The sequence below is a fragment of the Corapipo altera genome, unplaced genomic scaffold (genome assembly GCF_003945725.1).
Source record: "Corapipo altera isolate COAL_440 unplaced genomic scaffold, ASM394572v1 202, whole genome shotgun sequence".
Classification (NCBI taxonomy): domain Eukaryota; kingdom Metazoa; phylum Chordata; class Aves; order Passeriformes; family Pipridae; genus Corapipo; species Corapipo altera.
This window is the reverse complement of record NW_020884980.1, coordinates 893,115-904,689: the sequence shown is the minus strand read 5'-3', so window position 1 is coordinate 904,689 and position 11,575 is coordinate 893,115. Positions and strand designations below refer to the sequence as shown.

Genomic DNA, 11,575 nt, shown 5'->3' with positions numbered 1-11,575 from the left:
CACACACACACACACACACACACACACACACACACACACACACACCCCCTCTGTGTGCCTCTGTGCGTGTGGGAACCGTGAGGGGACGGGGCTCTGGGAGCAGAGATGCAGCGCAGGCACTTGACCAGGGAAGTGCTGCTTTGAGGGCTTGGGGTGCTGGCCAGGGCTCGGGAGGCTGCAGGCAGCATCAGGCCTCAGTGCAGGGGCTGTTTTTGAGCTGGGTAGCTAATTAGCATCACTAATTGCTCCCTTGTGGTGCTTACCGGGTGCTGGCAGAGCTGAGGACTGGGAGAAACTGAGGCACAGGAGAGGCCTGGGGGAGTAAGCCCATGGAGACCATGTTCCCACCCCCTCCTCCAACTGAGTACCCTACAATCCACTGGGACCCTACAGCCCTTGCCGTGGGGCCAGGGGGCTGATCCTGTCCCTCCAAGCGAGGGAGCCAAGCTTTGATCCCCCTCCTGCATGGGGGCCAGGCTGGGCAGTGTGGGCAGTGCCATGGGGGCAGCCCAGGCGGGTCGGGGGTAGCCAGGGTGCCATCGTTGGGTGGGAGGGCAGGTAGTGGAGCAGAGGGGACAGGCAGTGGAGCAGAGGGGACAGGCAGTGGAGTAGTGTGTCCTTGGGCACATCCCCTCAGCTCCAGGTCCCAGACCCCACTGTGCCACCGCCTCACTGGGTGTCCTTGGTCGCAACCCCCATCCCCACCAGGGCAGCCCACGCCCTCGGCTGCGGGTGCAGAGCTGCTCCCAGCCCCTCGGCGCAGATTCCCGGGCGGGGGGCCCGTCGCAGCCTCTCCTCCCTGTCCCAGCCCCCTGTCCCTGCCGGGCCCCCCGTGCCGCGGGAGGGCTGTGCAGTGGCTGGGCTGCGGCACTGCATTGCAGTCCTGCTCTGGCTGCGCTGCCTTTTTTTTTTTTTTTTTATTCCTTTTGCAATTTTCTTTTTTTTTTTTTTTCCCCTTCCCCTTTGCAAGTTGCGGCAGCTGCTGGCAAGGGGCCGAGCGGCCGGCGGTGGGGGTGGGAAGGGAGCTCGGCCCCCCGAAATCCCCGCTGTGTCCTCAAACCCCTCTCGGCCGCCCCCACCGGGGATGTTCGCTGCGGTTCCTCCGGTGCTTCACGTTTCCTCTTTATTCCTCCCTGGTTTGGAGCTGCCTCTCGTCACTCCCCACTGCTCCCTGCCTTTCCCCTGGCCAAGATCTCAGAGTCTTAAGGACATAAATAAAATATGAGGGTTATAATTAACCATTTCTATCAGCCCTTGGCCCTGGAACGAACGTGGCTTAAGGCTTCAAGAAAAAATACTGGCTGGGAAGGACCCCCCTCCACCTTGCTGACCCCTGCAGACCCCCCAGCTCTTTCCTGGGGTGCAGCACTCATGGGGGATGCTGATGAGAATGGTAGGACCCACCCCACACCCCTCTACAAAACTGCTGGGAGCTCCTCATGGAGCAGAACAGGGTGGGCTTCACCCAGGCAGCCACTGAGGAGACCCCACAGGGCAGAGGGTGGGCAGAGCTCCTCATGGCACATCATCCATGCACCCATATTACACTCCACCCTGCAGCCCCCCAGAGCTTTATCCTGCTCCTCTTTGCTCTGGGCCCCCCAGCATGTGGCCCCTGCACCCCACAGTGCATTACACTGAACCTGCCAAACCCATCCCCCCCGCAGTGCATTTCCCCCCCAATGCACACCCCTGCATCCCCCAGTGCCTCATCCTGCACCCCTCAGTGCAGCACCCCCCAAATCCCATGGGACATTACCCTATGCCCCACCCTGCAGCTTTCCAGACCCCCTAACACAGTCCCCTCCAGGCATAGTCCTGACACTGCACTGCCCCTATAACCCCAACACTCCCCTGCACCCCACGGTGTGTTACCCTGTACCCCTTCAGGCAGTGCCCTAAGCTGCAAACATCTGGCCTTGAAGGAGTCCCCAGGTCCCAACTCCAGCAGAGCCCCCAGGGACTTTATCCAGCGAACCACCTTCCAGGCTCAGCCCCCAAACTCCCCCCAGCTTTGTTAAAGCTGATACTGAACCCCGAGAAACCGCACTGAGGCCCAGACCAGCCCCGTGGGGTCTTTGGCTCCTTCCTGGTGTAAACTCCCTTGGCTACACCGCTGATTTACACCTGGAGCAGGGGGGGACGGAGGTTGGGGGGTGGGCGGGTCCCCCTCCCATTTACACATTCCATTTGCCGCATTCCATTTGCCGGCAGCACCCCAAGGTCTGGCGGGACCTGGAAACCCCAGGCTGGAGCCGGCGATCCCTTCCCCCTCCATCCCCAGGGCATTCCCCGTAAGCAGAAAAGCAGTTTAGACGCCGGAAAATCCCCTTCCCAAGCCCTCATTCCTCCTCCTCCTCCCGCAAAGGCTCCATCCCAGAGACTCCCCCCTATGCTGCCGCAGCACCCGGCACATCCGAAAAGCCAAACAAGGGGGATTTGGGCTTTCCCAAGTAGTGGTCCCATCATGGATATTCCCTGCCCCGGCATCAGCTCCCTGTCCGGGTGGGATGGGAATGGATGGAGAGGGGTGGATTCACCCGTTGGGGTGGGGGGCTTTGAGGACCACGCAGGGAGAAGTGAGATGTGCGGGGGAATCGACAGGGGTTCACCCTCATCAGCGAAGGACCAGACCCAGGATGAGAATTTGGGGGTCCACAGAAAGATCAGGATGTCCTCGGACACGGCAGCACCAAGCGAGCTCAGCACCAGGGTCGGGGATTTTGGGGAATCCAGCTGCTGAAAACGCCCCCTGCTCCCCCGTGGGGCAGCTGGAACCTCTCCCCTCCGGGAAGGTGATGGAGATGACGGAGGGCAGAAACAGCAACAAATGAAGATTAATGAGGCTGAGGCAGCAATTAGCAGCAGCCGGCGCTGACAGAGCATGGGTTGGGCTCGAGCAGACGGGTGCGGGGGGGCCCAACACCCGGCCCCCCCGCCCAAAGTGTTGAATTGTCCCAGGGAGACCCCGATCTGGGGGAAGTTCGTTAGATAATGAAGGGCGGCTGCCACCGTGGGCCCGGAGAGACGAGTTATCGCTCACTACGGGATGGCAAAGCCGGTGCTGAGTTGTCCTGCTGAGATGGAGACGGGGCGGGGGGGACCCTCCAGACCTCCATGAATGTCAGCTGAGGGAGCTGATCCCAAAACCTGCACTGCCCTGTGCCAGGCCATGGGCTTGGATGACTGGGAATGAAAATCCCAAACAGGTCCCAAGGCGAGCCCCCTCCCACTCCAGTGCCGGTGGGAAGTCTGGGAACTATGGAGCCGGATCCTGCAGTGCAGCCCCGGGGCAAGTGGAGATTTCGAGGTACAGCTGAGATATTTGGCAGTGCCCCAGCTGGATCTTGATGCCAGCGGGTGTTTTGGAGCTGGGGTCAGCAGGACAACGGCTGGAGGAGGAGATCCCATCTCTGCCGGACCCACTGGCACGATGCCAGGGCATCCCTCTGGCCTTTCATGGGGGCACTGACCCCCCAGCACTCCCATTGCATCCGGTGTCAGTCACGGAGGGGACGTGCTGGGCCAGAGTTTCAGCTCACAGCAGTGAGACAGGAGACTCTAATTAAGGCGAAAACATGATTTGGCTTCTAATGGTCATTTAATTAAAGAGAATTCCAGGCAAGGGATGTGTGGAGGCATGGGGAGACTGAGGGATCAGGGAGGAGGGAGTGTAGGGGGCACTAGGGGGGAAGACACTGTAGGACTTGGTGCAAAGGGGCTCTGCAACAACCCAGCCCAGCCAACCCCCACATCTCATCCTTGTTCCCCTTCTCCAGCCCTGGTATGACCCCACAGCAGCTGCATCAGTGGTGCCAGATCAGACTCTCCATCCACAGCTCCCCAGGATGCTGTGGCAGCCCCCAGAGCTTGGGGAGCACTCTCCCCTGGGATCCCCCCACAATCCCATCCTGATTCACTCTGCTGAGGGCAAGGGGAGTCTCTGCTCCCCCAGCTCCATACTTCTCATGGGAGAGTATGCCTACTGGGCTGGGAACGGGAGATGCTGCAGCACAGGCGAGGAGTGTGATGGAGCAAGGATGCTCCAGTAGCACGTGGCATCACGGGACCTGAGCTGCTGAGACATGGCCCACACAGGGATATGTTCTCCTGTCCTCAAACCCAAGTACCAGCAGGTGCTACTGGCCAGACCCCCCCTGCCCACTGCGGGAAACTGAGGCACAGCATGGGGAGCAGCACCCTGAGGGAGGAACCCCCCAAGGCAGGGCTGAAGCTCAGCATTCCCCCTGCTCAGAGCTGTGATGGGACCCTGCCGCTGCCTGGGCCAGTGACAGCCACCAGACCTTGCTGGGGGTCCCAGCACTGCTCCCCATCCTGCAGACTCCAGCAGCATCTCCAGATGGGACTGGAGTCAGCCACAATCTCCCTCCCTGCCATGGCAGGCTCTGCTCATGGCCCCATCACCCACCAGCACCTGGCTCAGCCAAGTAAAAATAACAACATGCTGGGGCTTGGCAGCCCCAACCACTGTCCCTGCCCCGGGAGATGAGTAATTCCAGGGGAGCACTGTGACAGAGAATGACACAATTCCTGTAAAAACTGGATGAGCTGCCCAGCTGATGGCAAGTGTGTCTCCCTGCTTGTCCCCACAGGGTCACAGCCAGAGTCCCCACCCTCGCCCCAACAGGGATGCACAGGGGATGGACACTGCACAGCCTGGGATGAGCTCCTGCCTCACTGCCCCACAGGCCAGAATCTGGGCTCCTCACCACATAGTTCCCAGCCTCAAGGAAGGAGATCCAGCCCCGGGCTCACAGGGGAGAGCTTGTAAAATAAAAAATTATAAAATAATGGTGGTTTAGAAGCCGGCACTTGCCTGTGAGGGAGGACCTGCATTGCTCACAGCAAAACCAAGCGAGGTCTAACAGTAAATGTAGCCTTAAAGGAGGCCTTCATCCATCATTTGAGATCCAAATTGATGCCTTCTGGTGCTCCCAAGCCAAACCACCAGCACCTGCTACTGGAAGACTGTGCTGAGCACTGCCATGACTCTCACTGGATGGACACATAAAGGTCAACAGGACTGGGGAAGGGGTGATCCCACCCTGCCCTACTCTCTCCTGAGCATCTCCCCCTACACAGCATCACCCCAGCCTGGCACCCACCAGGTACCAGGGTCCCTCTCAGCAATGGCAGGTGCCCCCCCAGAGAATTGTGACTCAGGGAGACACCATATTTGTCCCTACCCAGGGACACTTCCCTGCATGGGTACCAGTACCGCCAGTGCCAGGGTACCCAGACAGGCAGCTCAGGGATTTTCTGCACCTTTGCCTCTAAAATCAGAACAGCACTGAGGTAAAACAGGGGACAAGGCCAGTGACAGCAACACCAGGGCCCACATCAGGAGAGAGGGGGACCCAGCTCTGAGCACTCAGAGCCCTGCCTGGCACCTAGGGGTGCTGCTCCCCCCAAGCCCACTGGATCCTAGCTGTATCAGGCTCTGGCTATCCCCAGCCTCCAGCACTGCTGCTGGCCCAGGAGTGAAGGAAGGACGGGAGAAAGCTGAGCTGGGACCGGTACCAGCGCTCCCACAGGAGCTGGGGCAGGTGCTGCGACATCCACTGCCAACCAACACTTTGGTGCCAACAGTGAAGGGGCCAGTGAGCACCTTGTCCCCCTCCTCACTAGGGCTTCAGGTTCCCATTGTCTCCCAGTGCAGCTGCACTGCTCCAAGGTTCCACCAGAGGCATCCCACAGAGATCCTGCAGGGGCTGCAGGCACCACTCAAAACTAGCACTTCATCCAGAGGGTTTCGGCACATGCCATGTGCCACCATGGCACCCAGAGAAAAGGCAGCTGGGGTTTCTGGTCCCTTGAACTGTGGGGAAACAGCTGTTCCCAAGGACACCAGAGCATTCCATATGGAACATCCCCCAGGGCACTGGCCACTGCCACAGCAAACCACCAGGCTCCCCCCAACCCCAGCCAGCACAGGCAGCCCACCCCTGGCACACAGAGCTGCGAATGGCCAAAAAAGCCTCCCAGAAAATAGATGTAGGGCACTGCCAGCACCCAGCCCGTTCCTCAGCACTGCGATGCCACGGCAGCCATGCCTTGCTCCAACAGCAACACCAGTGCAGCTAAATAGGGCACCAGATGGTGATGGGCTGAGCTGTCCTGGCACTTTGAAGGCACCACACGGCCAAGAGCACCGAGTCCTGCCTGCTCGGGTGGGCACTGGCACCGCGGCCCCATTGCTGGCTCTCCCAGCCATGGCCCCATGCCACAGTGATGGCTCCCGATCAGCCCAGGGGGAGTGAAAATGAGCCAGGTCAGCTCCTGGGGAAGAGCCAGAAGCAGCTCTACGCGAGAGCCGAGACGCGGTGGATCAATCGGAGACGGGAGTGAGGGAGCGCACACACTGCGCTGCTCCCCAGCTCAACAGACGGGGCCAAATGAGCAGACACGAGCCACGAGGGGCCATTTCTAGTGGGGAGGCTCCAGGAAGATCTCCACAGCACCCAGCCAAGCATGAGGTGGTGATGGGATGGTGTTAGAATCCAGAAAACCAGCTCCTGGTCCTGGGGAGCCCCCAGCGATGCTCATCACCCAGGATCCCCCTCCTCCCTGCCAGCCTGGGCTCAGTCTCCAGGGACTGGCTGCCTGTGGGAGCAATGCTGGTGCTGCTTGCCCAGCTCCAAGGCAGGAGAGCCCCAGAGGCAGAGTACAGCTCTGTGTCCCTGGGACCACCCACTCGTGTGGCACTGAGGGTGAAAAAGGGGATGGAGGAGGGACAGTGATGGGATCATAGGGGACACAGAACCACTCCAGGCAAGGGCATTTTGTTATGGCATGAAGTCCCACCAAGGCCAGAACACAGGACTGACTCCTGTGAATAAACTTTGTGCAGATTCCACCAGGAGAGCCAGGAGCCCAGCCAGGGTGATGGGCACAGCCCCTAGACACCATGGCAGGGTCCTCCAGGGGCTGGCCTCCCCAACCTCTCCGAGCTGCATCCCTATGCATCCTTCCAAGTGTTTTGGAGGCACAGGCACAATGGCACACACTTTCAGGGCTGCATAGAGGAGCTGCTCTACTGGCATGTCCTAGGGAAGGCTGTTTCTTCCCTAGAATAACCTGGAGAGCCCAGCTGCAAAGCATCCCGGTTCCTGAACTGGTGTTGGTAGCCACCATTCCTTCCACCTTCCAAGGGTCCCCCATGGCCAGGCCCACCCCACCCTGTGAGGCTCTGAAGGTCTCTGTCAGGCTCTCCCATGGCACAGAGCTGTGGCTGAGCTGTCACAGCCACACACTGCAGCACCGAGCAGCGGCTGTGCAAGGCTACTGCTGGTGGCACCAGGCTGGTGTGTGGACAGCAGTGGGCACACATTGGCACCTTCACCCCAGGCACTAACCCTGCCCTGCCATGCCTCAGTCCCAGGAGAAAACCCTGGGACTCCCCTGGGAGCAGAGCAAGACAGCAACAGAACCCACAGGGAATCCATGTGCTCGTAAACCCATGCACAGCACTGAAATTTGGGGTTGCTTTCCTCCTTGAATCCAGTGCTCGAGGCTGATGGGAGCTGTGGTGCCACTTGGGGATCCCCAGTCCCAGCAGCCCTCCATCCCAGTGAGTCCCTGGGGATACCCTGTGTCCTGCAGGAGAAAGTGGGAGGTGCCTCCCTGGGTTGGTGCTGAGCAGTTCAGAGGCTGGTCCCAGCTCCGTGGTGTTTTGGTGGAATTGTTCCAAAGCTCCACGTGAGGCTCACGGGGCTCAGGGATTCCTCAGCCCACAGAAGCACTGCTGGAGCATTGGCTGCTGAATCAGCTCTGCTGACCCCAAACTACTCTGGCATATTTTGGGCATCCTGCTGCCCATAGACATCCATGCATCTCTGTGGCTTCAGCCTGGCCCTGGAGCAGCTCCCCAGGTCCCTGGCAGCAGGACAGTCCCCCCCAGCCCACCTCCAGTTCTCCAGTTCAGCACAGGCTCAGATGGGCTCAGGGTTTGGATGTGCCCCAGCACAGCTACCAGCACTCACCCATGCCACAATCACCCGCTTTGCTCCCAGCCTCCTCACATCCCCAGGGATGCACCAGCCCAGAGCCCACATCTGATGCACCCATGCAGGGCTGGGAAGAGCTGGGGAGCATAAAACACCCAGATTAATTAAAACACACCAGATTTCCTTAAGATGCACAAGTAGAAGAACCCCCGGCAGTGCCGGGAGCCCCTTCCAGGCTGGTGGGGCCATAGATGAACAACAGGATGGGTTTGGTGCTACAGTCAGACAACTGCCTGGGCAGGAGAGCAGGAGCAGATCTGGACAGCAGGAATTTGCCACATGTGCTGCCAGAGCCGGCTGCAGTCACCCATCCCAAAGCACCAAGCACGACCAGAGCCACCCTGGGGGGACAGGGAGCTCTGCCAGCCCCCACTCCACTGTCTGACCAGCAGCAAAATTCAGAGGCACCACAGTTCCTCCTCCAAACACCGGAGCTGATGAAACATCCCTTGACTTCCATCACACAGGGAACAATGGAGTGGGTGGCCCCACTGGGATGTGACAGCCCCCAAACTCAGGGGCAGACACCAGGATCCCACACCCCAGGGCTGTCAGGGATGGGCCAGCACCATCCCCAGCTGCAGGATCACACCTGTTCGGGGCATTCAAGATTACAGCCGCACGCTGCCTGATTTACAGTTTAATTAATAAATTGGGAATTATGCTGACTTTATCCAATATTTTTGGATGCGTGATGTTATCAAAATCCCATTACTGATGAAGGAAGGCGTGAAAAGTGAAATTAGCTTTGGCATCTGAAACACTTCAGTCGATGCGATAACACAATTATTAGAGCTAATAATCAAAGGGCACTTTGGGGAACGTGGGCTCTGGCAGGAGCCGAGCCGAGGGCAGTCGCAGAGGGGGGACAAACTGGGGAACAGACGGGTGTTCATCCAGGAGGGAAAGGCCAACCACAGCCAAGGGCAAAAGCATTTTGCCAATTGCACTTACCAGCAGCTCCAGATATTGGCACAGGGAAGGCGCCGGTGGCCACCCGGCTGAGGAGGAGCGTGGCCAGGCACAGTGCCGAGCTGCACTGCTGGGGATAGGAAATTAAAGAACAGAGGATCTGAAAACCAGCGGACACTGGGTGCCGTCTGTATGCTTGGGCATTGATCCTGCTGGACGACATCACGGCTGCCAGCTCACAGCTCTCTGCGCAGCCCAGGGAAGGAGAAACTCCAGTCATAAGGAGAAGCCGCAGTCATCCGGCTCCTGGAGCTGGGGCTTTGCCAAAACCATAGCGAGCTGGAGAAAGGACCTGCTCCCACCCCTCGGGGTGAGTGGGAGTCCCAACTCACTTTGATGGCCTTTAGTTTGATCCATCCCCAGGGCTCACGGAGCAGGAGGCAGCTCCTGCAGGAGCAGTTGGCAACAAATGCCACGGCTGTGCCATTCCACTGCCCACGGGCACGGCTGCGGGTGAGCAACGCCCTTTTGGAAGCCCCCTCCTCGACCAAATACATATAATATATATCCATGTACCATATAAGGGTTTATATGAATATATTTGTGTGTCCTCCCTCCTCCGCGGCCCCGGGCGCTGAGGGCAGCGGGTTGCAGAGCGGGTTGCCCGAGGCGATGCAGTGCAGCCCGTGCTGGCTCACTGCCGCTGCCATCGCCGGCCCGACAGGCAGCGAGGGACGCGTCCTCGCCCTGCTGAATCGGGGGCACCGGGGCTTCGGGCCGACTCCCGGCAAGCGGGGCAGTGGCGCTCACCACGGGAGGCCGAGCAAGATGCCAGGGGATCGAGCAAGGTCAGACCCCTTCCTGCACTACACCAGATGCAAGAAGGGGACAGGGCATCGCACCAAGAGGCATTTGGGGGTTAGGGACAGTGGGGTGTTTTGCTGGATTGTGCTGTTCCCGCGCAGTACAGGTGATGTCCCGCTGCCACTGCTGGCCTCAGTGACCTTGGGTGCATCACCTCCCCGGTGCCCCTCACTCCCCTGGCACACAGACCACCACCAGCCACGTTTCCTCCCACCAAAACCATGCGGCCAAAAGGAGCCAAGCGCAGCAAAGGCTCAGAGCCCCGGGGATGCCTCAGGGGTGCCCCCGGGTGCCCCGGGAGTCCGGCAGCCCCCGGCAGCCTACGGCCGAAGCACTGTGCAAGCGAGGAATAATGCAGCAGGCTGGAGACTCCTGCCGGTGGCTGCGCTGCCGCTCGGCGGGAGTAACACCGCTGCAGCAGCACCTCACGCACCAGCCCTCGCTCAGGACTGAAGTTTTGCTGCAGCAGAGGAGCCGGCGGGGAGTCCTGCAGCGCCCTGCAGCTCCACAGCGCAGGAGGGCTGGGCTGCTGGACACCCTGCAGTGTGTGACAGCACACACTGAGGGACATCCCGCGGTGGGTGACAACAGCATCCCGGCCACTCTCACCCGGAGGACAGGAGAGCACTGCGCCGAGGAGCGACCGTGAAGAGACACTCAGAGGGATTGGTACAGTTGGGGACCACGAAAGGATGGGTGACACAGACGCGTGTCCCCCTCTTCCCATGCCACAGTCACCTTGCAAGGCTGCCTGTCCCCTGCGCAATTTGCAGAGAGAGCTCCTTCGGGATCACTCTAAAACTAGGCTGAGGGGAGCAGCGAGGTGCTGAGCACAGCAAGGGCTGCGGCACCCCAGTGTGACACACCCGGTTCTGGACTGAGCCCCTCCACACCACTGCACCCCGACGGCACCCAGACAGCGCGGGAGGGCAGGAGGATCCCGGAGCTTGGTGTAGCCATGGCGGGGGAATCCAGCCGGAGAAGGGTCTGGCTGGAGCTGGCTCCCGGCCAGGCCGCTACGGAGAAGCCGCCAGTGCAGTGGGGCTTGCGGCCGCCCATGGCTGGGGCCACGCCGCTCCCACGAGTTCTCAGCATCAGGGTGGTTCCCTGCAATGCAGCGGGGACAGCCCTGCGCCCCCCGCCACCCCCCGGGGCCAGCACCCCAAGGGCACCCACGGTCGGGCAACCGCAGGGATGCGAAGTTGGAGCATCCCGCAGCACCCAGAGGGCACTTTTGACCCGGCTGAGTGCTCGGCGCAGCACCCCGAGGATCCCACGTCCTCGGGAGGGTCCCACGCCCCTGAGTGCCCCCCTTCCAGTTCCGCAGCCCCGTGCACCACCGGTCGCCCCCCTCTTCATCCCACCAGGCTCTGTCTCCAGCCGCCTCCGGGGCGCAGCTCCCCACGGGCAGCCCCGGGGGCGCCGGGCAGCGTTGGGACCCGTGTCCCCGGAGGGTTTCCCGGGGAAAGCGCCGTTCCCCGCCCCGCACCTGGCACCGGGACACGGCGGGTCACCCGCGCGCACTCCATCCCACCCCACCGGGGGACGATCGCACCTCGGGCGGCGGCGCTGGCGGGGGCTCGGCGGGAGCCGGGGCGGCCCCGTCCTGCAGAGCCCGCTCCGCTGCGGCACCGGGAGAAACTTCGGCGGGAGTGCGGGCGGGCACTTACCGGCCGGGGCGGCGGGGCGGGAGCGGTGCGGTGTCTGCGGTCGGTGCGGTGCGGGCGGGAGGGGACAGGAGCGGTCGGTGCGGGGCGGGCGGTGCGGGGCGG

At 61.2% G+C, this 11,575-nt stretch overlaps 1 protein-coding gene across 1 annotated transcript in view; it reads right to left on the bottom strand.

Annotated features, from left to right (window-relative positions):
• SYT2 (synaptotagmin 2) overlaps positions 1-11,521 on the bottom strand; it is a 23,911-nt gene extending 12,390 nt beyond the window's left edge. Inside the window, exon 1 of the mRNA XM_027665709.1 lies at positions 11,474-11,521. The gene's annotated coding sequence lies outside the window, so the exon portion shown is untranslated. The remainder of the gene's footprint in view (positions 1-11,473) is intronic.
• Positions 11,522-11,575: the final 54 nt, after the last annotated feature.